The 26819-nt window shown below is 36.8% G+C and overlaps 1 long non-coding RNA gene across 4 annotated transcripts in view; it reads right to left on the bottom strand.

Moving 5' to 3' along the window:
• Nucleotides 1-26819, bottom strand: part of LOC109278903 (uncharacterized) — a 221226-nt gene that overhangs the window by 118112 nt on the left and 76295 nt on the right. Inside the window, exon 1 of one of the 4 annotated variants that reach the window (XR_008423925.1) lies at nucleotides 2565-3309. The exons of the other annotated variants lie outside the window; for them this stretch is intronic. This is a non-coding gene — a long non-coding RNA (uncharacterized LOC109278903). Of the gene's footprint in view, nucleotides 1-2564; nucleotides 3310-26819 lie in introns of those variants that run through there. 4 annotated transcript variants of the gene reach the window in all.

The following is a 26819-nucleotide window of genomic DNA, read 5'->3' as shown; positions in this document are numbered from 1 at the left end:
AAGTGTGACATCATATACATAAACTGTGGAGGGAAGAACAAAAACTAAGTGCTTTTAGAATGCGTTCAAACTTAAGGAATTATCAACTTAATGTAGGCTGTTCTATAATTAGGATGTTATATATGAAATTCATGGTAAACAAACTGAAAACTTCAGTAGGGCACAAAAATAAAGGAAAGGAATCCAAGCATAATATTAAAGAAAGTCATCAAATCACAAAGGAGAAATCAAGAAGAAAGAGACAAGAAGAACTACAAATATAACAGTGAAACAATTAACAAAATGGCAGTAAGTATATACCTATCAGTAATTATTTTAAATTTGTTTCAATGTTTTTTTTTTAATTTTTTTTAATGTTTATTTATTATTGAGAGAAAGAGAGACACAGAGCATGAGCAGGGGAGGGGCCGAGAGATGGAGAGACACAGAATCTGAAGTAGGCTCCAGGCTCTGAGCTGTCAGCACAGAGCCCGATGCGGGGCTCGAACTCACAGACTGTGAGATCATGACCTGAGCCGAGGTCGGATGCTCAACCGACTGAGCCACCCAGGCGCCCCTCAATGTTTATTTTTGAGAGAGACAGAGAGAGAGCGTGCGGGGGCGGGGGGGTGGGGGGGCGGAGAGGGGAAGAAAGAGAATCCCAAGTAGGCTCCACACTGTCAGCTCGCAGCCTGACATGGGGCTTGAACCCATGAACTGTGAGATCATGACCTAAGCTGATATCAATAGTCAGATGCTTAATCAACTGAGCCACCCAGGCACCCCTTGTTTTTAACTTACCGAAATTATTTTAAATTTAATGAGGAAGGATTTATAACATTACAATACTAAGTTTTTCAACTTAGATATATATATATATATATAGATATGTTTCATTTTCTTCTTTTTTTTGTTTTCAGTTTCTGCTAGTTTGTTTTTGGTATCATATTTATTTTTCCTTTTCTTTGAAATATGTGTAATGTAGTTTTGCTATTGTAAATAAATCTTTCAGTAAATGTCCAATGGGTTGTTACAATTTTAATCAAGCCTATGGAATGTCTGTATTTATAGTGTTTCTACTACACTAAACAATTAAAATTTTTAAGGTATTGATTCTCCAATTATACTGAAATAATATTTGAAATAATACACTTTTCCTCACTTTTATACCTCTGTAGCTGTTCACGGCTTATTGCTTTCTGTACAGCTTCTAAAGCAATATCAACTAGTAATATCATTAGCAGATATACTCAACTTATTACTGATATTAATGGAAGTGCTGAGTTTAGAGTCATTGTATGTGAGGATGACTGGGATAAAGATCATTTGTTATGTTAAAGAAATAACCATTATTCCTAACATTAAAACTCTTAAAATAATCAACAATAATTCAAGTGTTTTTAAGCATTTATTAATAAAATGACTATAGTAATGTAACTAGTAACAAATTTATATTAAAATATCCTTGGGGCACCTGGGTGGCTTAGTCAGTTAAGTGTCTGACTTTGGGCTCAGGACATGACATCACTCACAGTCATAAGTTCAAGCCCCACATCGGGCTCTGTGCTGACAGCTCAGAGCCTGCTTCGGATTCTGTGTCTCCCTCTGTCTCTGCCCCTCCCCCACTCTCTCTCTCTCTCTCTCTTTCTCTCTCAAAAATAAACAAACATTACAAAAAATAAAAAAAAAATTCTTAAACCAACGTTGAATGAATAGGTTAAAATTTGCATCCTGGATTTCCACATACTCAAAGGAAATAGCGGCCCCTGTATATCCATCTCTCAATTATACCCTGAAAAGAAGGAAAAAAATATGAAGATCATGCTTTCAGAATAACCTGAAGATACAGGATTCCTAAATATCAAAAAAAATAATTAAAAAGAGGAAAAACACTACAGCCCAGAGCATGATCTTTTTATGTCACTTCTCTACCTCATGTGAGCCACAAGCCTTAAATGACGAAAAGCGGATCCTTTCAGAGCAAAAAGAGAAATCCCTAGCCAGATTAAATGGGAAATAAAAAAGAAGATACATATTAGTAACATCAGGGGTGCCTGAGTGGCTCAGTACGTTGAGCATCCAACTCTTGATTTCGGCTCAGGTCATGATCTCAGGGTCATTAGATCGGTACCTACATTGGGCTCCATGGCTGAGTGTGGAGCCCATGTAAGATTCTCTTTCCTTCTCTCTCTGCCTCCCCCAACCCCACTTGCTCTCTCTTGGAAAAAAAAAAAATAATAATAACATCACTAGGGTTCCTGGTCATGGTCCTCACTATGCAAGAAGGGGAGAAAACTATGCATCAGGAGAAGGTAAGGGAGAAGCCTGTGGGGATGCACTGATTTAGTGTCAGTACCAAGTCACAGCTAAATCTCTTAGCTTTGGCCTTTGGAAGGGCCTAGAAGCAATGACAGCCCAGTATGAATGAGCCCACCTTGCACCGAGATCTCGGTTTCAAAACAAGTATTTCAAAGGCTGTTGCAGAGTTTTATCATTACTCACAAGCAGGTCACATAGAAAAAGAATAACATAACTGAGACAAGACTGTAACATAGTATTTGGGTTAAGTCCAGAAATCAACTCACAGTCTTTAGTGTTTCCTCCACCAAGTGCTTAGTAGTAGATTCCCGACTACAGCCCCTGATCCGCCGTATTAGAGCTTTAAAAAAAAAAAAAATCACAAAACTGTCTACAGTCAAATCTCTTATTCAAATTCCAAGATTTGGGAGTTGTAATTCAGTCCCAGAATGAATAAAAACCATATTGTTTGTAACTTCGGAATGAGACCCCACATGTTCTCTTGTTTTTAAAATGAACGTTCCTCTCGTTCATTTAGTCGATGAATGGTGATAAATTTACATGTATGTCATTTTGCCCTTGAATTTATCACTAGTGTCTATTTAAATTGGTCTTTTCCTAGGAGGCAAGAACCATGTTGTTAAATTGATCCATCTACGACTCAACACAACAGATAATTTAATGAATTTTGCCTTAATGATAATGATGGCTTAAAAACACTACAAAATTGGAAGTTTCCAGATTTGCCTCCTCTTACGTCTGATGGTCATTGCATTGATTGTGATGAACAGATGGTGTGTGGAGATTCATAAGCTATTTCACACAGAGATGATACTCCTTCGCAGCTTACCTCAGCCTCAAATGTCACATAACCTTATGGTTTTTGTGGGATTTTTTTTGAATGATAAATATTGCCAGGCCTTCCAAAGAATGCTGCTAGCTTTTAAAAATCTTATCAACAAAATATAACAGCGATCAGGAACAAAATGTTAAAAGGATAATGGTCATATAAATTCCGGTGAGCATGTGTCCAAGTGTTGTTTGAGTCATTAACAATGAACCAACAGAATGACCATAAAGGTTTAAGAGGGAGAAAAAAAGATATAAAATAATAAGTGAAAAAGTTTTGGAAAAACATAGCTTGGATTTTAAAAATGATTACTAAAATCATAACCTTGGGGATTATCTTCTCTGTAAAGACAGAAATCAATGACATCAACCCTGTCTCAAAAACAACTTGCCTGTTATCTATTTTCCTCAAGTTAATCTCTAACTTTGCAGAATCTGGGTGCTGATTAGTAGTCAACAGTAAGTCCGGTAAGTCACATTCTCTTAGAAATTCAGATGACCTAGATTGATAATTCAGTGCTTTAGTATGACACTGAAGGAACAGAAAACCATTCCGTGCCTTGTTTCCAGGTTTTAGTTAACTTTAAACAAAATATTATATTTATTTTGAATATTAACTATAACATCAATAAATTATTGTGTAATACACAACAAACTGCTTCCCTAAATTCTCCTAAAAGTAAACTATTTTCCAGGAGTTTAATTTAAACTACCATACCAACCTGTATACTAACCAAAGAATGTTAGTTACCACTTTTTTGGGTTTGCTATGTAATCTTAGTCTAGTCAAAGAAGTCAAACAGTAAAACTGAAATTGAGCATACTATACGGTACCATTAATGCTCATTCAGTAGTGTAACATATGATAGCTCTATGATAAGTATGAAGGGATCTCTAGGTTGTTTCCAATTTATTATCCTCAGAAGACTTGCTGAAAAATTAGAATTTATACTTGCTCCACACTTTAGAAAATACTCTAGACACGGTACTTTTGCAGTAAGTACAAATTCCCTGTAGCAGAATTACTTAATTTTTACAATTAGTTTTCATCTTGAGAAAATAAATCTTCTCAAATTGCCTTTGATGGTTCTGAAATAGTATCCCCACACTAGTTTTTGGATACTGTTTGCACTTTTGTTCTGTTTTCCTGACCACATTTGAATGTCTATGTTTTTTCTCAATGATGTAAACTCATTTGTTATGATAGTAGCTTCGCGTATGGGTCACTGGCATGATTTGGTTCATTTATTTTCTTGATGGCTGAGATTCGTGTTTATGTTTCTTTGGAAAAAGAACACATGATTCCAAAAGTGTTACAAGGAGGAATGTGTTACATGTTCAGTTTAGGATACTAATCTTGAGTGAGTTCCTTTAAATTGCTGTCATAATAAATTGCCTGTTGCTTTCCAAAGCTAATCAGAGCTAAACAGTGCTGCTATTAAGCTGAATTTCCAGTTTCAGACATGTCGGGGCATTTGAAATGATGCATTGCTTTTCTGTTTAGTCAGGTGATTAAAAGATGCATTTATATCCGTACAATATATTTAATAAATGAAGAAATAATATGTTTAAAGCCTTAAATTATTTTTCACTAGCTCTGAGAAAATGAAGAAGCTTTAGGGCAGGTTACTATTAGATTAACATTTTAGTTAAAAGATCTCTATCTTAGTTATTATTAGCTTTGTTAGCCCAGCACCATTTCATTCTTTTTTGGTGACCTACTAAAACTATTTCCAATCAAAAAATTTTAAATGCACAGTTCCTGTTACAGACTCTAGCCAGAAATCCTTTTTAACACAACAGTGTTAATATGAAAATTTTCTGGAATCCCATCTACTCTGTTTTCAGCAATTGGGCTATTATTGTTGACTAACATTACAAAACCTTATATACATGAGTTGTATGCTTCCAAAGAATGTTTACAAGGCTGGAATTTAGGGCCACAAATAAATCTGTCATTATTTTTTTTATATTTAAAAAAATTTGTTAATGTTTATTTATTTTTGAGAGAGAGAGAGAGAGAGAGCGAGAGAGAGAGAGAGCGAGCGCCTGAGCCAAGCAGGGGCAGAGAGAGAGGGAGACACAGAATCAGAGGCAGGCTCCAGGCTCCGAACTGTCAGCAAAGAGCCTATGTGGGGCTCCACCTCATGAACCGTGAGATCATGACCTGAGCTGAAGTTGAACACTTAACTGAATGAGCCACCCAGGTGCCCCCATTCATTATTAATGTCATAAATAGCACACGTGGCTTCTGAATCCGCCTTTCAGCAAAGCCTGAAATTAACAATAGACGGAAAATATTTTAAAATTCAAACACTTGGAAACGTAAACACAGAAAATGCTAGAGGTGGGTGATCTAGTGTATAAGCTACTACCGTATGTGTGACTGCATGTAAATCAATTAAAACAAAATAAAATGAAAGATTCCATTCCTCCGTTATACTAGCCACGTTTGAAGTATTCAGTAGGCACACGTGTCTACTACCTATATCATTGCAGAGTGAAAGTACACAACATTCATCATTGCAGAATGTCTTATTGGTCCTGAGCTACAGCTGCCAGTATCAGCTTCTCTGTTCGACTGACTTTGATATGTGTTAACTTTTATTCCAATTTTATCTATACCAAGTCACTGTTTGAACAGAGGCATAAACTATCTTTATAAGGCACAGATACTCATTTTTTTTCCATTGAGAAACCTTATAATACAACCTTTTTGCATGCTTTTTTTCCTGGCAGGAACTAAAAGGGATATATTAAAATTTGCCATAAATTGGCTTCCTGTTAATTCACACTTGCATTTTTAAGTCTTTCCTTAAATGTTATATTGCCAATTTATTTCATGCATAAAACCGGGAAGCTGTAATAGCTTCAGAATGACTTGTGACTTTTGTTGATCACCAAACTCATCTTTGTCCTATTTCTCTGTAGCCAGCAAAAACCAGGGGGCGCCTGGGTAGCTTGGTTAAGCTTCAGACTTTGGTTTAGGTCATGATCACGTAGCTCATGAGTTTGAGCTCCGCATCCGGCTCTGAGCTGATAGGCTGCTTCAGATTCTGTATCTCCCTTTCTGTCTGCCCTCCCCCACTCACACGCTGTCTCTCTATCTCTCTGTCTCTCTCTCTCTCTCCAAAATAAATAAACATTAAAATTTTTTAAATAAAATTAAAAAAAAAATCCACTATGAGTATCATGCTCCTCCTTAGCTGTGAACAATGTTATAAAGCAAAAAAAAAAAAGGAAAAAAATTAGAAACAAGTTTTCATTTCCCTTTATTTCCTACCGTGACTTGGAAGTTAGAATCCAGTTTTTAATTCCACTAATTTGTAGATAAACAAGTGTGTGCCTAATGTCACAAGCAACCATGCCAGCTTCAGATCTTTCTGCTTCCACACCTGTGCCAGTATTTAAATGAAATTGTGTAATTCAGTATTTCCCAAACCTGTACTGAGTTTCCTATTTGCTTTTTTTTGTTTTCAGCCTTCATCCTCTCCAGAATTCCCACCTTACCACGTTCCACTGTTCCTATTATTCCAGGTAGTAACATTCCTAACAATCCTTGAGTCCTTTTTATTTAGGTAATTCATTGATTTATTCTCCTTCTAGTCCATAAGCTTCTTGAAAGTAGAAATTTGTAAATTACTGGTCTATGTTATTATCATGGAACTAAGTATATATTAGGTGTTTAATACACATTCGGGAGATTTAAGTGACTATTATCAAAGTGTCAGTCTACAATGAAAGACAGCCATTACCTTTCAAAACAGGAAACTTACAGAAAAGTAGCAGAATGGTAAATGTTTTACTCAACAAAAACTTCAAACAGAGTAATATACAAGGAATACATGGAAAAATGTAAGTTTCCATATCTGGTAATTAACCTCAAGCTGATAAATGTTCTCCTTTTGCCATACTTGTTCCAGATCTTTTCTTTTGAAATAAACCACATAGATCTAGTTGGACTGCCCTTTACAAACTTTCCCAGTCCCATTTCCCTCTGTCCTTCCCCTTCAAGAGCTACTGTCCTGGATTTGGTATGTCTCCTCATTTGTGTTTTAACTTTGGTAGTACCATGTTTTTAAGATGCACTATTATACCCAGAACTCTTTTAGAGGTGCCTTGTCCATATATGCATACAATCATCTATGTTAATTCTCTTCAAGATTTTAGTTTTAAACGAATGGCTTTGCTTACTATTTAGAACCCTGGAGCATCAAAGAGTATTTCTTAAACAAGCAGATAATTATTTTTGCTGTATTTTGTTTCTGAACTCTTTTAAGATTAAGTTAAAGGGAAAAACTGTATTCCTTTGTGAGGATTTTTTTTTTTAATTCCTTTTCACTAGCTTCCCAGATAAATAAACAGTGGCTGCCAATTTCACTTTCAGGATAATTGATCCAAATTATCTAGGCCAAAGCTCTTTGAAAAATGCAAACGGCAGTCAATCCTTAGAAATATAATTGATTAAAGGTCTAAAAGGGTGCATGTTGATTTAAAAGCCATATATTTGACCAGACCTGGACTGCACCCTTTAAGGATGCACAGAGTATCCCTTTAGAAAACTCATGACTGTATCAGTGCATGTGGAGGGCATTTACCTAGAGTCTTTGAATGGCAGACACTGAGTTAGGTGTTGGTGATGGAATAAGACAATTCAAACACTTGTGAGAGGTACCTGTCCTTGTGTAATTACATCTAGAAGAATCTTTCACAAACTATAAATCTTTATTGGATTTGTGAGAAAAAAAATCAATGAAACCTGAAATAACTGAAGAATGTATATTGGGAGGGAGTGATTTGCACAACTTATGGCAAAAAGAGTGTTTCTGGCAATGGAACACCCTAAATGGAGTGGTTGCTGAGTATTGGAAGTAAGTATGGATTTGAACAAAAAGGGGGAAGATACTGGAATCCAGTGTGAACTCTGTGTGGTTTCTTTGTAACTGCCTGGGTTTGATGATTCCTTTTTTTCTGGCCATGGCCCTGATAAGCAATACTGATGAATTCTTGATACATTTATAACCTCTTTCACATTTTGAGAAAGAGACTTGAGAAACTATGGGGGTGTTTTAGTGTCAGCTGACAAAACTTAGCTGAATCGAAACTAGGTGGAAATAGTCTTTAGGCATAGGTTTCTTACAACCATTTCACCAGATGTGTTAGAAGAACATTCACAAATTTATCAGGAAGAGAAATGAGGCGTAGAGAAATAAAGTGGTTCAGTTCTCAGCAAGCAAACAGCGCTTCAGGGACAGTGTTGAAGAGAATCCTAAGGTTGGAAGAAACATTCAGAGGTCATCAATTGCTGTTCTCATTTGTCTGCTAAATGCATTATTCAGTGCCCGCCACATGAGAAATTTCTATGTCCTTTCTCACTAACCTATCAAGAGTTTACAAGCCCACATTAGTTAACTCTACCAGAAACTGCTCCTGCCTGACCAACCCGCTTAACCAGAGTGCACAGCAGTCCAACAAACGAGTTTCTTAGTAATTTCCATTGCCTGCACAGAAACACACAGTACTGCTCATTTTCTTTATTTCCAATATAAATTTTAAAGCCATGTTCACTACAAAGTTAGGAGGCTTTAGTAATATCTCTGTTTTAGACTTGAAACGATGAACTAAGATATAGCAAAGTTAATGTACATAGGATTTGTATGTTACGTGCTTAGTTTCTGTTCAGTTTGCTGTGTCCATGTATCTACCATGATCCATGGCAGGTGAGTTGGTGAGGAAAATAAATGCCATCCCAGTGGGAGTCACTGACCTTTACTGTGTTGTTCCACTCCGGATTTTTCTATTAGCCCATCTCTACTCCTAAAGCCCACCTACATTTCACTCCCTATTATGGGGAAAAGATGCTGCTACTATGCATTTAAGGAAACTTTAAGAACCAAACTTTACCAAGTAGAAAAACATTGTTCATCTTGATGCATTTCTGTTCGATCAAGTTTTAAGCATAATGGCAGCATGATATTTTTACATGTTGTTGAAGTGAATAATTCATTGAGAATCTGGAAAGGAAACACTTCTAGAATCACCCACTAAAGAGAGGACTTGTTCAACTGAGTATCAAAAAATAGGCTTAATATTTCCTCTGTGAGTTTTCCGCCAATAAACATAAGCTTAATGTCACTAAAGATACGAAATCGGAAAAAGAGATTGACTTATATGCACACTGTGATTATACTTTGATCATCACTACTTTGCACAAAGGTCAGCTAGATGCCATTTTTTTTTTTCACCTCCAAAGTAACATCACTCCAGCAACGTCCCCCTGTCTGGTGCTGGCATTTTCTTTTGCTACTGAATCATTGCACAAATAGACTCCTGCCCCTAGCTACCTCAGTTGCAGAGAGCTGCCTTACCCAAGCACGTGTCTCTCCTTGTGGGCACAAATCCCATGGCTGATTTTTTCTGGGTCATAAAAACCCAGATATTTAATGCAGAACACTCTTCAGACTCCCTTCATGTTCCTAGCACTCCACAAAATGGCCCAAGGCTTTTTGGAGCCTACCTCACAGTTCAAACGCATGACAGTTGAAATTCATCCTCTATCCTGCTTTCTTTTTTTCCCTCCACAGGAGTTGATCCCTAATACAGCATGCCAAAACCCATTTCCGGGTGTGCTTGTATCAAATGCCATGGGATGGTTTTCTTGTCAAGGTCACAAAAAGCTCTTCACACTGCTAAATCCAATGGACAATTTTTGGTTTTCATCTTACTTGGACTACTAATTGGCCTTGAGCTTCTCTTCACACCCTATTTTCCTCAGTGTAGTTTCCCAAAGCAATGAGAGCGATGCCTTTAAAACACAAGATAAGTCATCTCCTTCCTTTGTTCAACAGCGTCCAATGTTTGGCAAGTCAATCTAAGTAGAAGCCAGAGTCCTTATAATTTCCCTCAATGTCCAATATAGCAACACCTTCACCTGTAACCCTTTCACTTCATCCACTATTGCTTCTCCCTTGCTCATTTTGCTTCAGCCACACTTAGCCTTATCACTGGTTCTTCATCAAGCCAATCATGCTCCTGTCTAGAGGCATATCCTAAATGTGAACTAGCCTCATTTCTGTCTAGGCTCCAACATATAGTACTTGGTGGAGATCATACCTATGTTCATTACAACATCCTCCCCTTCCCTTCTCATATTCCTATTTCCTGAAACCTTTGCTTTTTTTCCCGTTCCATTTTTTGCCATCTGACATGAGATGTGTTGACTTTTTTGGTTCCTCTCCTACCCTAAGAATTTCCATAATGAAAGAAACAGTATTTGTTCACTACTATAATTACAGAACCCAAAATAATTCAACAAATTTGTCAGACTAAATAAATCATCATTGAATGAATGATGTAACTAATGAATCAACTTCTGAGAGTACATTTTCTGGGGAATAACAATAGAGTTACCTGTGGTGTGAACTATGTAGTAGCCTAATATTTTACGATACACTAGAGATCCACAACATTGTTATATGGCTCATACCCACAAACCATGAGGTCGTGACGTTTGCCGAAATGGGACACTTAACCAACTGAGCCACTCAGGTGCCTCTAAAATGAATACATTTAGAACATTCACTTACTGTTTATTTTAATTTTTTTTTTATGTTTATTTATTTTTGAGAGAGAGATAGAGAGCATGAAAAGGGGAGGAGCAGAGAGATAGAGAGACACAGAATCTGAAGCATGCTCCAGGCTCTGAGCCAGCAGCACAGAGCCCGATGCAGGGCTCAAACCCACAAACCGCGAAATCATGACCAGAGCTGAAGTCTGATGCTTAAACAACTGAGCCATCCGGGCACCCCCACTTGCTGTTTATTTAATATCCCTCCTGGGTAAATGCCTTTCCAAAGCTGCTGTGATTGGTAGAGATATCAAGCATTCCTTAGTTTGGGAACCATTCTAAATTCCAGGGCTGTTCCAAATGCTGTCAGTACATATGGAAATGAAAGCGAATTTTTAAAACTAGAATTCTATTTTCAGAAAAGGTTAGGAGGTTCTGTCACTACAGTAATGATTCTGACACATATTCATTTGCAAGGAAGAAGGACTGTGATGAGGTTTTCTTCTCAAAATATGTGATAGTTTGAAAGATATTCTTGGAATAAAACAAAGACCTTACTGCCCACATCATGGTAAATGCAACTAAATCAAGAATCCTAAGTAAAATTTAATCAGCCAGATTCTGTGACTAATGGAATGACCTAGTGAAGGCCTCTAAGGTTCCAGACTTGCGTGCCAACCTGCATTTCCTCATCTAAATTTAGGGTGCGTACACCATAACAGCAGAAGGACATTATGGCTACACTGACCCTCATGTAGGAAGGAGGTTCAATGTTAACCACCTCTGATGGGGAAAAGAAAAAAGAGTAAACTAATTTAGGATCCCCAGTTAAATGCTGATCATGCTGGCAGAAAAATAAATATCTGGCTATTTCGACCTATTCTTCATCATAAGCTTGGGGTATGTCCCTGTATTATGAACACATGATTTCTCATCCATGCAGATGTAGAGGGGAGATATAAAACTTTTTAATTTGTAATAAATGAAGCAATAAGAACAATTTATTTGAAGACAAATTATATAAAACATCTATTTTTATAGTTGGGACACCTTCTTTTCAAAGCTAAAGGAGAGCCCAAATCTATTGGCTTCCGGTAAATGGAAAAGTACTTAATACTGACACATGTAAAGTTGTTACATTTTAAATTAAAATCCGTATCTAGAAACATATAATTGAAGACCCCAAAGTTTTAGAGTTAAGTACTAACAGTACATTTGGGATTATTTATTCAACTTTGCCTTTAACTTTATTTTTCATTTTTATTTTTTTAGGGTTTATTTATTTTTGAGAGAGAGAGAGGAGAGAGAGAGAGAGAGAGCACACACAAATGAGGGAGGGGCAGAGAGAGGGAGACACAGAACTCTAAGCAGGCTCCAGGCTCTGAGCTGTCAGCACAGAGCCCGATGCCGGGCTCAAACCCATGAACCGTGAGATCATGACCTGAGCCAAAGTCTGATGCTTAACTGACTGAGCCACCCAGGTGGCCAATTTTGGCTTTAACTTTAATAATATATTTTTAATTTTGAAATTAAAGCCTCAACTGTGGTCAGAGCTGTAGCCTCTTAAGAGGGCTCAATGTCCTAAGAAAGTAAAGATAAGCAGAATTCCAACATGATTGCTCATAAAAAGGAGTTTTCACTGAAGTTTATAGGTAGTTTTATAGAATTAAGAGCTATTAGTAATATTAATAGTACAAATACTAATATTCACTTTAAGTGCTATGTGCCAGCCAGTATTTTAAGACTTTTCCATATATTTTCCCCTTTTATCTTAATTACCTTCTCCTCCTCAGAGTGAGGTACTAGGATGATACCCATTTACGGAGGAGGAAACTGAGACTGAGCATTCAAATACTCTGGGTGAGGGCACAGAACTAAGTGATGGGGACTGAATTCTGACCTCAAAGGCCATGTTTTTAATCACTTCGCTGTTAACAAAAACGATTAGCTAGGGGAACAAAAGGTTGAAACACAGACTCCAGCAGGAAGTCTGTCCTCCCGGTGCCAGGAGAGGCAGTCATAAATAGTAAAATCCAGGCAATCTTCAGGTCATTTTCTCTCCCCAATGGCAAATAAACAGCTTGACTCGCAGTTTTGACAGAGCACGTCAGTTGATTTGGCATCGGCAGGCCCAGTCTTCTTCTAGCTACCATATACTACAGGGAGGTTCTTGGCCACAGTCCTCGTCAGCATTGTTTCACAACACTGTTAATCATGTACTCCCAGCAGAGGTTCAAGCCACAACAGAGTACATTAGATCTAGTCTTCACAGCTCAGCGGGTTTACGGAAAATTTAGAGGCGAGCACTCAGCCCTCTACATCATCTTATTGTCCTATCAACAGATTTACCCTTGGGCAATTACTTTAGGAGTGTGGCAAAGAAATTCCTCAACACCCTAAGAAAGTAAAGAGGTTAGTGGTAACGGTGCTTCTCTACATGAAGTTTGCGTTGCCATGTTGTGTTATCAACTGTCACATGATGGTTAAGTGACAAGACTATGCTTCATAGAAACTATTGTGCCCCCACACATCCCCTAAATTGACGTATTTTTAGGCTCTACATTTTCACATTGAGAGGGTTCCTGTTTTGCATTCACCTATCACCTCTGTGTAAATAATCACCAAATAATTTCTAATCCTGTAAACTCAGCTAGCCTGAGCAACTCAACATCCTGAAAGGAAAACACTACGTTAGCGTATTTTCTTTTTTTTTTAAGTTTATTTATTTTTGAGGAAGAGTGCAAATTTGCATGAACCTGAATGGGGTAGGGGTGGAGAGAGAGGGAGGGTGAGATAGAGGGAGGGGCAGAGAGAGGGAGGGGCAGAGAGAGGGAGGGGCAGAGAGAGAGAGAGAGAGAGAATCCCAAGCAGGTTCTGCAAAATCAGCATGGAGCCGGAGGTGGGGCTTGAACTCACAAACCGTGAAATCCTGACCTGAGCTGAAATCAAGATTCAGATGCTTAACTAACTGAGCCACCCAGATGCCCCCACAGTTAATGTATTTCTAACATCCCTTGAGATATAGTTAAATGGAGAAATTTGATGTTGAATACTAATGGTGTTCAGAAATAAGTTGAATAGCAGCAACCCCTGCCAGTCTACCTGGATCTCAAAGTTAAAGGACCAGGGTTACTGCCTAATCTAGGGACTGGCTTGACTGCAAATACAAATTTGAGTCAAAGATTATATGGTGAAGAAACTAGGTCATGGGAATAGTGAAGAGAACATAAGAGAAGCTAGGGAAATAACAGTTTGAAAAGAAAACTAGAAATGTCTGGAATCACAAGCGTGCTAGTGAACGAACAATCCAAACTGTCCTGTGCCTTAAAGGTGCATTAGTTGTGTACTGTTGTAGCCAATTACTTAATAGCTTTAGGACAACATGTATTTATTATCTCACAATTTCTGTGGATCGGGAAACCAGGCACAGTGGAGCTAAAAGTGCCTCTGGCTCAGGGTCCTCATGACAAGGGGTCCGTCAAGTTGTCAGCAGGGACTACAATCATCTCAAGACTTGACTGTGTCTGAAAGATTTGATACCAAGCTCGCTCTCAAGAGCCTCTCCTTAGGCCGGCCTCATGACAGCAGAGTTGGCTTCCAGCAGGGTGAGCTGGCTGCGTCCACAGGGAAAGGGAGAGAAAGCACACGCAGGACTTGAGCTATTGTACTGACACAGCTTAATCTCAGAAAAGACATCCCATCACTTTGTCACATTCTATTCACCAGAAGCAACTCAGAAGATCCAGTTGTTTGTGAAAGGGAGGAGAATACACAAGGGAGAGGACATCAGGAAGCAAGACCACTTAGGAGCTAGTTTAAGCAGCTGCCCACCAGAAAAGGTAACAGAAAAAGCTGGAATCTTACACAATTAGGAAGATCCTAGCTTTATTTACATTTTATCTAAAAAGTACTCTTCAATTAATAGGCATGCAGAGTGAAATTGGCAGTAATACAATAATAGCAGGGGACTTTAACACAACACTTACATCAATGGATAGATCATCCAGACAGAAAATCAATAAGGAAACAATGGCTTTGAACAACACATTAGACCAGATGGACTTCACAGATATAAACAGAATAGTCCATCTATAAATGGGAGAATACACATTCTTTGCAGAAACATATGGAACAATCTCCAGAATAGATCACATGTTAGGTCATAAAACAATTCTCAGTGAATTTAGGAAGTCTGTAATCCTATCAAGCATCTTTTCTGACCATGCCAGTGTGAAACTAGAAATCAACTATAAGAAAAAAACTGGAAAACATGCAAACACATAAAGGCTAAACAGGGTACTAAACACCCAACGGATCAATGGAAAAAATCAAAAAGGAAATCAAATTAGAGAAATCAGAGTGGAAAACAAATGAAACCTGAGCAAATTAAAATGGAAATTCAATAGTTCAAAATCTTTAGGACACAGAAAAAGCAGTTCTAAGAGGAAGTGTGTAGCGATAAAGCCCTACTTCCAGGCACAAGAAAAAACCTCAACTAAACAATCCAATCTCACATCTGAAGGAATTAAAAAAGAACAAAGCCAAAGGTTGGTAGAAAAAAGGAAATAATAAACATCACAGTTGAAGTGACTAAACAATTGAAAAGATCAATGAAACGAAGCTCCTTCTTTGAAAAGATAAACAAAATTGATAAACCTTTAGCACTGATAAAAAAAAAAAGAGGACTTAAATAATCAGAAATGAAGGAAGAGTTACCAATGACATCAAAGAAATACCAAGTGCTGTAAGAGACTGCTAGAAAATATTATACACCAACAAATTAAAGACCCTAGAAGAAATGGAAAAATTCCTAGAAGCACACAATCTTCTAAGATTTCATCAAGAAGCAATAAAAAATTTGGAAAGACTGATTACTAACAACAAAATTGAACCAGTCATCAAAACACTCCCAAAAAACAAGAGTCCAGAACCAGACAGCTTTACAGGTGAATTCCACCAAATATTTAAAGAGGTAATACCTATACTTCTCAAACACTTACAAAAAAAAAAAACAAAAAACAAAAAACAAAACAAAAAAAAACAACACAAAAGGAAGGGATGCTTCCAAATTCATTCCATGAGGCCAACATTATCCTGATACCAAATCAGATAAAGATACTACAAAAAAGAAAGAAAATCACAGACCAGTAGCCCTGATGAACACAGATGTAAAAATTCTCAACAAAATATTAGCAGACCAAATTAAGCAATATATTAAAAAGATCATTCACTATAATCAGATGGGACCCATTTGGGGGAAGCAAGAATGGTTCAAAATCTACAAATCATTCAAAGTGATACACCATGTTAACAAAAGAAAAAATTCACATGATCACCTCAACAGATGCAGAAAAAGCATTGGATAAAATTCAATATCCATTCATTAAAAAAAAAAAAAAAAAAAAAAAAAAAAAAACTTTCAACAAATTGGGTTTAGGGGAATATATTTCAACACAATAAAAGCTGTATATGACAAATCTACATTTAACCTCATACTGAAAGGTAAAATCCTGAAAGCTTTTCCTCTAAGATCAGCAACAATGTAAGGCTCTCCACTCCCACCACTTTTATTCAATATAGTACTGGAAGTCCATAACACCACAATCAAACCAGAAAAAGAAGGGTGCCTCAGTGGCTCAGTTGGTTGAGCATCCAACTTTTGATCAGCTTAGATCATGATCTTAGAGTTCTGAGATCTAGCCCCATATCAGACTCTGTGCTGAGCGTGGAGCCTGCTTAAGATTCCCTCTATCTCCCCACTCTGTCTCTCTCTCTGCTCGCACATCTCTCTCTAAAATAAAAAAAAAAAAAAAAAAGAGGGGCACCTGGGTGGCTCAGTGGGTTAAGTGTCCAACTTTGGCTCAGGTCATGATCTCATGGTCTGTGAGTTCGAGCCCTGCGTCAGGTTCTGTGCTGACAGCTCAGAGCCTGGATCCTGTTTCGGATTCTGTGTCTCCCTCTCTTTCTACCCCTCCCCCACCTGTGCTCTGTCTCTCTTGCTCTCAAAAATAAATAAAACATAAAACATTTTTTTAAATAAAAAACTATAAAATGCATTAAATTGGCAAAAAATAGGTGAAATTGTAAATATTTGTTCATGAAATGATTCTATATATAGAATACCCTAAACACTCCACCTAAAATCAGTTAGAAGTAATATATGAATTCAATAGTCATAGGATACAAAATTAATATAGAGCAATCTGTTGTGTTTCTATACATTAATAATGAGCTAGCAGAAAATAAAAAGTTAAGAAAACAATCCCATTTACAATTGCATCAAAAAAATATGATACCTAGGAATAAATTTAACCAAGAAGCTGAAAGATGTGTACTATGAAAACACTATGATGAAAAACTTGAAGACAACACAAGTAAGTGGGAAGATATACCATGCTTGTGGGTTGAGAGGTAAATATTGTTAAAAAGTCTACATTACTCAAAACAGTTTACTGATATGTTGCAAAATCTATCAAAATACCACTAATGTCCTTCACAGGACTGGAACAAATAATCCTAAAATTTGTATAGAACCACACACACACACACACACACACACACACACACACACACACACAAATAGCCAATGAAATTTTGAGAAACAAGAACAAAGCTTAAGGCATCACAATCCAGATGCAAACTATACTCCAAAGCTAAAGCAATTAAAATGGCACAGTACTGGCATAAATATTTATTTACTTATTTATTTATTTATATTTATATATATTTATATTTATATGAATATATTTTTCTATACTTATATTTATATGTTTATATAAATATATTTATATATTTATCTGTTCCACTGATATATATTAATTTATCAGTTATATCAGTTATCAGATATATATATATATATATATATATATATATATATCAGTGGAACAGAATAGTGAGCCCAGAAATAAACCCACATTTATACGTTCAATTAATCTATGACAAAGGTGGGAAGATTATACAATGGGGAAGACAGCGTCTTCAATAAATGGTGTTGGAAAACTGAACAGCTACATGCAAAAGAATGAACTGGACCGCCTTCTTACACCATACATAAAATAAACTCAAAATGAGTTACAACCTAAATGTGAGACCTAAAACCATAAAACTCCTTAAAGAAAACATAGGCAGTATTCTCTTCGACACTGACCTAACAATATTTTTCTCTAACTGTCATCTCAGGCTAGGGAAACAAAAGCACAAATAAATAATTGGGACTATGCCAAACTAAAAATATTGAAAAAAAAAGTATTTATTTTGAGATAAAGAGAGAGAAAGATAGCATGAGCAGGGGAGGGGCAGAGAGACAGGGAGAGAGAATCCCAAGCAGGCTCTGTACTGAGAACACAGCTGGATCCCATGAACCATGAGATCATGACCCTAACTGAAATCAAGAGTCAGAGGCTCAACTTACTGAGCTATGTAGGTGTCCCAAACTAAAAGCTTTTGCTAAGTAAAGAAACAACCAACAAATTAAAGGGCAACCTATTGAATAGGAGAAGATATTAGCAAATGATCTATCTAATAAGGAATTAATATCCAAAATATATTTAAAAAATTCATACAACTGAACACCAAGAACATGAATAATCTGATCAAAAAATAAACAGGGGACCCAAATAGACATTTTTCCAAAGAAGATACACAAATGGCCAATAGGTACATGAAAAGATGTTCATCATCACTAATCATCAGGCAAATGCAAATCAAAATGACAATGATATATCACCTTGTACCTGTCAGTGTGGCTAGTATCAAAGAGACAAGAAATGAAAAGTATTGGTACAGGAGACTCATTTTAGACATAAAGACACCTGCAGATTGAAAGTGAGGGGATGGAGAACTATGTCTCACACTAATGGATGTCAGAAGAAAGCCAAACTAGCCATACTTATATCAAACAAACTAGATTAAAATTTTTTTAATGTGTATTTATTTTTGAGAGACAGAGAGACAGACCATGAATGATGGAGGGGCAGAGAGAAGGAAACACAGAATCTGAAGCAGGCTCCAGGCTCTGAGCTGTCAGCACAGAGCCTGGCTTGGGGCTCTAACTCCTGAACTGTGAGATTATGACCTGAGCAAAAGTCAGACACTTAACCAACTGAGCCACTTGGTTGCCCCTCAAACAAACTAGATTTTAAAACAAAGACTGTAACAAGAGATGAAGAAAGGCATTTATCATACCTAAGGGGTCTATCCATCAAGAAGCGTAACAATTGCAAATATTTATGCCCCCAAATTGGACAACCAAATAGAAACATTAATCACAAACATGAAAAAACTCATTAATAATAATAGAATAATAGTAGGGAACTTTAATACCCCATTTACAACAATGAACAGATCATCCAAGCAGAAAATCAATATGGGAACAATGGTTATGAATGACACACTAGACTGGATGGACTTAAGAGATATATTTAGAACATTTCACCCTAAAGCAGTAGAATACATATTTTTTTCACATGCACATGGAACATTCTCCAGAGCAGCTCACATAGTGGGTTACAAATCAGTCCTTGACAAGTACAGAAAGATCAAGAACATATCATACATATTTTCATATCACAATGCTTGAAATCAACCACAAGAAAAAATTTATAAAGTCCTCAAATACATGGAGGTTAAAGAACATTCTACTAAAGAATGAATGGATTAACCAGGAAATTAAAGAAAAAAGAAAAAATAAAAAAAAAATACAGGAAGCCAATGAAAATGAAAACATGACAGCCCAAACCCTTGGGATGCAGCAAAGGCAGTCCTAAGAGGAAAGTATATTGCATTTCAGGCCTACCTAAGACAAGAAAGGTCCCAAATACACAATCTCACATTATACCAAAAGAAGCTAGAAAAAGAACAGCAAATAAAGCCTAACACCAGCAGAAGAAGGGAAATAATAAAGATTAGAGCAAAACAAATTATACAGAAACCCAGTAGAACAGATCAACAAAACTCAGAGCTGGTTCTTTGAAAGAATTAACAAAAGTGATAGACACCTTGCTAGACTTATCAAAAAGAAAAGAGAAAGGACCCAAATAGGTAACATCACAAATGAAAGAGGAGAGGTCACAACCAATACCACAGAAATCCAAGCAATTGTAAGAGAATACTACGAAAAATTATATACCAACAAACTGAGCCATCTGGAATAAAGGATAAATTCCCAGAAACTCACAAACTACCAAAACTGAAACAGGAAGAAATAGAAAATTTGAACAGATCCATAACCGGCAAAGAAATTGAGTCAGTAATGAAAAATCTCCCAACAAACAAGAGTCCTGGGCCAGATGGCTTTCCAGGGTAATTCTACCAGATATTTAAAGAAAGTTGATACCTATTCTTCTCAAACTGTTCCAAAAAAAAAAATAGAAATGGAAGGCAAGCCTCCAAACTAATTCTATGAAGCTAACATTACCTTGAATCCAAAACCAGACAAAGACCCCTCTAAAAAGCAGAACTATAGGCCTCTATCACTGATGAATATGGATGCAAATGTTCTCAACAAGATGGCAGCAAATCAAATTCAATACTACATTAAAAGAATTATTCACCATGATCAGCTGGGATTTATTTTGGGGCTGCAGGGCTGGTTCAATATTCACACATCAATCAACAGGATACATCACATTAATAAAAGAAAGGATAAGGAGTGTATAATACTGTCAAAAGATGCAGAAAAAAGGCATTTAACAAAATACAGCATCCATTCTTGATAAAACCCTCAATAAGGTAGAAATAGATGGAATATACCTCAACATCACAAAGGCCATATGCCAAAGACCCAAGGCTGGTATCATCCTCAATGGGGAAAAACTGAGATCCTTTCCCCTAAGGTCAGGAAGAAGACAAGGATAACCACTCCCACCATTACTATTTAACATAGTGCTGGAAGTACTCAGCAATCAGACAACAAAAAGAAATAAAGGGTATACAAATTGGCAATGAAGAAGTCAAACTTTCACTATTTGCATGATAATCTATGTAGAAAACCCAAAAAACTCCACCCAAAAAATTGTTAGAACTAATACATGAATTCAGCAAAGTCACAAGTTATAGAATCAACATACAGAAATCTGTTGCCATTTCTATACACCAATAGCAAAGCAGCAGAAAAAGAACTCAAGGAATCAATTCCATTTACAACTGCACCAAAAACGGTAAGATGTATAGGAATAAACCTAACTAAAGAGGTAAAAGATCTGTGCTTTGAAAGCTATAGAAGACTTATGAAAGATATTGAAGAAGACAACAAGAAATGGAAAACAGTCTATGCTAATGGAGTGGAAGAACAAACACTATTAAAATGTCTATACTACCCAAGGCAATTCACATATTCAAGGCAATCCCTATAAAGATACGACCAGCATTCTTCACAGAGTTAAATCAAACAATCCTAAAATTTGTATGGAACCACACAAGACCCCAAAGAGCCAAAGCAATCCTAGAAAAGAAAAACAAAACGGAGACATCATCATTCCAGATTTCAAGCTATATTACAAAGCTGTCGTCATCGAGACAGTATGGTCCTGACACAAAAATAGACACAGAGATCAATGGAACAAAACAGAAAACCCAGAAATGGATCCATATCTGTATGGTCAACTCTTCTTCAATAAATCAGGAAAGAAGATCCAATAGGAAAAATACAGTCTCTTCAACAAATGGTGTTGAGAAAACTAGACAGTGACATGCAGAAGAATGAAACTGGACCACTTTCTTACACCACACACAAAAATAAATTCAAAATGGGTAAGAAACCTAAATGTGATACAAGAAACCATGAAAATCCTAGAGATTTTAGGCAGCAATCTCTGACCTTGGCCAGAGCAACTAGACACGTCACCGACAGCTAAGGAAACAAAAACAAATATGAACTATTGGGACTTTAACAAAAAAAAAAAAAAAAAAAAAAGCTTCTGTACAGCAAAGGAAACAACAACAACAACAACAACAACAACAAAAAACCCTAAAAGGCAGCCTACAGAATGGGCGAGGATATTTGCAAATGATATATCTGATAAAGGGTTAGTATCCAAAAATCAATGAGAACATATAAAACTCACCACCCTAAAAACAAACAACCCGGTTAAGAAATGGAAAGAAGACGTGAATAGATACTTCTCCAAAGAAGACATCCAGATATGTAACAGACATATGAAAAGATAGTCAACATCACTCATCATCAGGGAAATACAAATCAAAATTGTAATTGATCAGATTCCACCTCACACCTCTCAGAATGACTAAAATTAACAACACAAGAAACAGCAGGTGTTGGCAAGGATGAAGAAAAAGGGGAACCCACTTCCACTGCTGGTGGGAAGACAAATTGGTACAGCCACTATGGAAAGCAGTATGGAGGTTCCTCAAAAATCTAAAAATAGAACGACCTTATAATTAGCGGTACAAAAATACAGATTTGAAGGGGTATTTGCTCCCCGATTTATAACAACATTATTAACGAGAGTCAAACTATGGAGAGAGCCCAAATGTCCATTAACTGATGAAAAGATAAAGATGTGGTGCATATGTACACAGTGGAATATTACTCAGCCATCAAAAATGACATCTTGCCTTTTGCAACAACGTGGATGGAGCTAGAGTGTATTATGCTAAGCAAAGTCAGTCAGTCAGTCAGAGAGAGACAAACACCCTCTGATTTCACTCGTATGTGGAATTTAAGAAACAAAAAGATGAACATACAGGACGGGAGGGGAGAAAGAGAAAGGGAAACCACAAGAGACTTTTAACAATAGAGAAGAAACTGAAGGTTGATGGAAGGAAGTGGGGGATGGGCACTGAGGAGGGCACTTGTTGGGATGAGCACTGGGTGTTGCATGTAAGTGACTAATCACCGGATTCTACTTCTGAAACCAATATTGCACTGTTTATTCACTAAAATATAAATAAGAATACAAAAATAAAATGCTAAAAAATAAAGAAGTGTTGACACAGATATGGAGACAAGGGAAGTTCTGTGCACTGTTAGTGGGAATCTAAATTTGTGCAGCCACTATGAAAAAGAGAAGTCCCTCAAGAAATTAAACATAGAAATATTGCCTGATTCAGTAATTCCAATTCTGTATATTTATCCAAAGAAAATGAAACTATGAAATAAAAAAGATAAATGCACACCTACATTTACTGCAGCATTATTTACAAGTGCCAAGATACAGAAGCAACCTAAGTCTTCATTGATAGATAAATAAAGAAGATGTGGCAAACATATATACAATGGAATATTACTCAGCCATGGCCATAAGCCAGGCCAAAAGCCTTGGCCTTATCCATGGGAAAGAATAAAACACTGCCATTCATGACACCAGAGACACACAGAGAGGGTATTATGGTAAGTCAAGTAAGTCAGACAGAAAAGGTAAACTATATGACCGCACTTATATGTGGAATGTATGAGAAGTCAAATGAACAAAAAAATCGGAAGCAGACTCATAAATGGAACAAAGTAGCAGTTGCCAGAGGCAAGTGGTGAGAGGGGTGAAATAAGTGAAGGAGATTCAGAGGAGCAAATTTCCAGTTTTAAAATAAATAAGTCACAGGAATGCAAACTACAGCATAAGGAATACAGTCCATAACACTGTAGTAACTTTGTACGGTGACAGATGGTAACTATACGTTCACGGTAAGCGTTTTGTAATGTATATACTTGGCAAATCACTAAGTGGGACACCTGAAACTAATATAATATTGTCTGTCTACTACACTTCATTAAAAAAAAATGAATGGAAGATTCACAAAATAAAAAAAATAGTGGTCTTCACATTCTGTTGTACATTAACGTCATCTGGGGAGCGAGTTAAGCCCCTAGCTTTCTTGGCCTTGCCGCTAGACAGTTGAATTCAAGAGGCCTAAGGTGGCCCTAGATGTACGTCTGTTCTTATCGCTTCCGTCAAAAATTAGAACACAAATGGTTTGCTGACCACACTTCAGGGAAACTCTGATCTTGGTAAATATTTTTTCATGCCCCAAGCACTAATTCGATTATATAGTCTCTATTCCCTAATCACACACTCATTAAAATGGTTTTGAAAGTAAAAATATTAAACTGTAAAAAAAAAAAAAAAAAAGCGTTTACAAAATCGAACACAATTCCCTTCCCCTTCTTTTTTTTTTTTTTTTCAAAAGCAATTTTAAAGCTCTTTTTGAAATATCACTCAAATAGAGGTGCCTGGGTGGCTCAGTCAGTTGAGCGTCCGACTTCGGCTCAGGTCATGATCTCACGGTTCGTGGGTTCAAGCCCTGCATCGGGCTCTATGCTGACAGCTCACAGCCTGGAGCCTGCTTCAGATTCTGTGTCTCTCTCTCTCTCTCTCTGCCCCTCCCCTGCTCATGCTCACTGGTGCTCTCTCTCTCTCTCTCAAAAAATAAAAAAAAAAAATGAAATAAAACATTGAAATATCACTCTAATAAATTTACCACCTTAGTTTGGGTGGAGTCCTTGATTTATTGGTGCCTGTCGTCAGTCTCAATTTGCCTACTGAGTCGCCCCTACAGGTGAACTACAGATTGTCACTTAGTGAGAAAAGTAGCCTGAGGTTGCTGGGTATGAAATTCTCATGCTATTCAGTACTAGAGGGGTAGCTTGTTTCAAATTCCCCAAATTCTGTTTCTTCATTTTAAAACCAGACATAATCATACCCACCTCAGTATGACTATGATGTGAATCAGACTGGTTAGCCAACAGAAGTGGACCAATTAGCACAAAGTAAGCACCCAATCCACAGCATCTGACAGTGTATAATGAACTCAATAATCGGTAACTGTTGTCATGATTACTGCAACAGGGTAATTTGTGATTATAGATAATTATATTTCTCGTTTGGTGAATTTTCTGTTCTCATTTGGGGGCCAGGCGAGATCATCGCTGGTAGGCTGTTATGTGTTGTTTTGTGTCTTACCATTTTGTATACACTGTTTAGCTTTGAGGTTTTTCACAAGTATCCTTAAGCCTGAAATTAGCTGATTGGTGAAATTATGAACTGGTACAGTGAATTTCTTTTTACACAAAACTGTAACTTAGCATGTTTTCAATGGCCTTTGATAACCTGTCTTTTTTTTTTTTTTAAACCTTTGTTAGTGTGGGATTTGGAGTTTGGGATATGTGTTTGTATTATTATTTTCTGCTTGTGAAATTATTTTGACTTTACAGTGTAGGGTCATGACCAGACATGCAATAATTATATCAGCAATTCTTTGTGTAAATGACTTCAGAGCTCACCACCATCCTATTAAACATTCACTATTCTTGAGCTCTCCCTGACTGTAAAATGTATGGATACATCTGCATTTTTCAGTAACGTGCTCATGATGGGTGTTTAAGGTCTAGTTTCCCCTACAAAATGTTGCATTGACAAAAACGATGAGTATAAAGTTTAACTTGTAAAAATTTCTCCTGAAACTTTGTGATTATGTCTCTATTACTATATCTGTCATTGAAGAGTAAAACGAAATTCATTCTGACTTCTGTTTGGTGGGTAAACCGTATTTTTGGCATAGATGCTTGCATAATTTTATTCGTGATTTTGTAATTAATTGTTTTGCCTGAATACATCCAGACTCATTGACCTCTCTTCATATATATATATATATATATGTGTGTGTATATATATATATATGTGTGTGTGTGTATATATATATATATATATATATATATACGTGTGTGTATGTATATATATATATATATATATATATACATACATATATATATATACATACACACACATGTATATATATACTTGCATTGTGATAAGCCATCACATTTCAATGTGATCTCACGGATTCTTTTTCTTTGTTTGAAAGCACAGGTCATCAACTCCAATAACCCAGGTGTCTAGACAAGTGAATAGTGGAGAGGATCCTGAGAGAAAACGCAGGCCCCACCTAAAGAGAGTAGCAGCTACTCAAATTTAAGAAGTGGTTGCCATTTGGAAACAGTGGCTAACTGTACCCATGTAGTCAAATTTCTCAAGAGAAGTTGTGATATCACACTATTTAAATATTGGCCTAACATTTTTTTTTTCTTCAAGTGACGTTGTACAGGCCACATAAATTATCTGCCAGCCCCATTTGGTGATAGCCTATCATTTGACATCACTTAGTTACAATTATCAATTCATCTTTCTGTGATCCATCCAGTCAGCAAATATTTACTGAGTGACTGTGATGTGTCCATCCTTAGCTAGGCAACTTGATATAAGGTAGATCCCCTTTTAGTGAATGTTATTGATTTGATTTTTTTTTTTTTCCTTGTGCTTTTTCTGACCTTCTTCAGAAAAATCTTGGGTTGGATGTCGTTACCTACACTTCGCATTTTCATCTCCTTTCTTATTTACATGCCTTTTAGCTCTGCTTTCAAGTTTATCATCCACATCCTGGATTCACTTTCTGCAATGCCAGATCTCTTCTTTACTCACTATGAGAAGGACTTCACTTAGACTACAGTTTTAGTCTCCTTGCGACTCTGCTTTACGTTGTACAACCCGTGTAATTTATTCTTCTTGCTTCTGCTTAGAAATTTTATCAATATGCATGATAATGCAAATCAGTTTTGAAATACTCTTCCTCAGAATATTCAGAATTATATCCCCTAGCTCTTGTATTGTCATATTTGCTTGCAGGTCCTATTTTGGTTAGTGTGTGTGTGTGTGTGTGTGTGTGTGTGTGTGTTCCATTTAAAATTCTTTACTATTAACTGCATGAGAAATATTATCTTGATTCAGTATAGGCCTACAGGGAGATGGCCCTTAGATCTTAGTTTTTTTTAATATAATTTATTGTCAAGTTGGCTCACATACAGTGTATACAGTGTGCTCTTGGTTTTAGGGGTAGAGTCCCATGATTCATTGCTTACATACAACACCCAGTGCTCCTCCCAGCAAGTGCCCTCCTCAATGCCCATCACCCATGTTCCCCTTTTACCTGCCTCCCTCCCGCATTAGCCCTCAGTTTGTTCTCTGTATTTAAGAGTCTCTTATGGTTTGCCTCCCTCCCTCTCTGTAACTATTTTTCCCCTTCCTCCATGGTCTTTTGTTAAGTTTCTCAAGTTCCACATATGAATAAAAACATGATATCTGTCATTCTCTGAGTGACTTATTTCACTTTGCATCAT

Source organism: Panthera pardus, unplaced genomic scaffold, assembly GCF_024362965.1.
Source record: "Panthera pardus isolate Hobbes unplaced genomic scaffold, ASM2436296v1 HiC_scaffold_2, whole genome shotgun sequence".
Lineage (NCBI taxonomy): Eukaryota > Metazoa > Chordata > Mammalia > Carnivora > Felidae > Panthera > Panthera pardus.
Note: the sequence above shows the minus strand (reverse complement) of the source record. Positions and strands in the feature narration are given on the sequence as shown.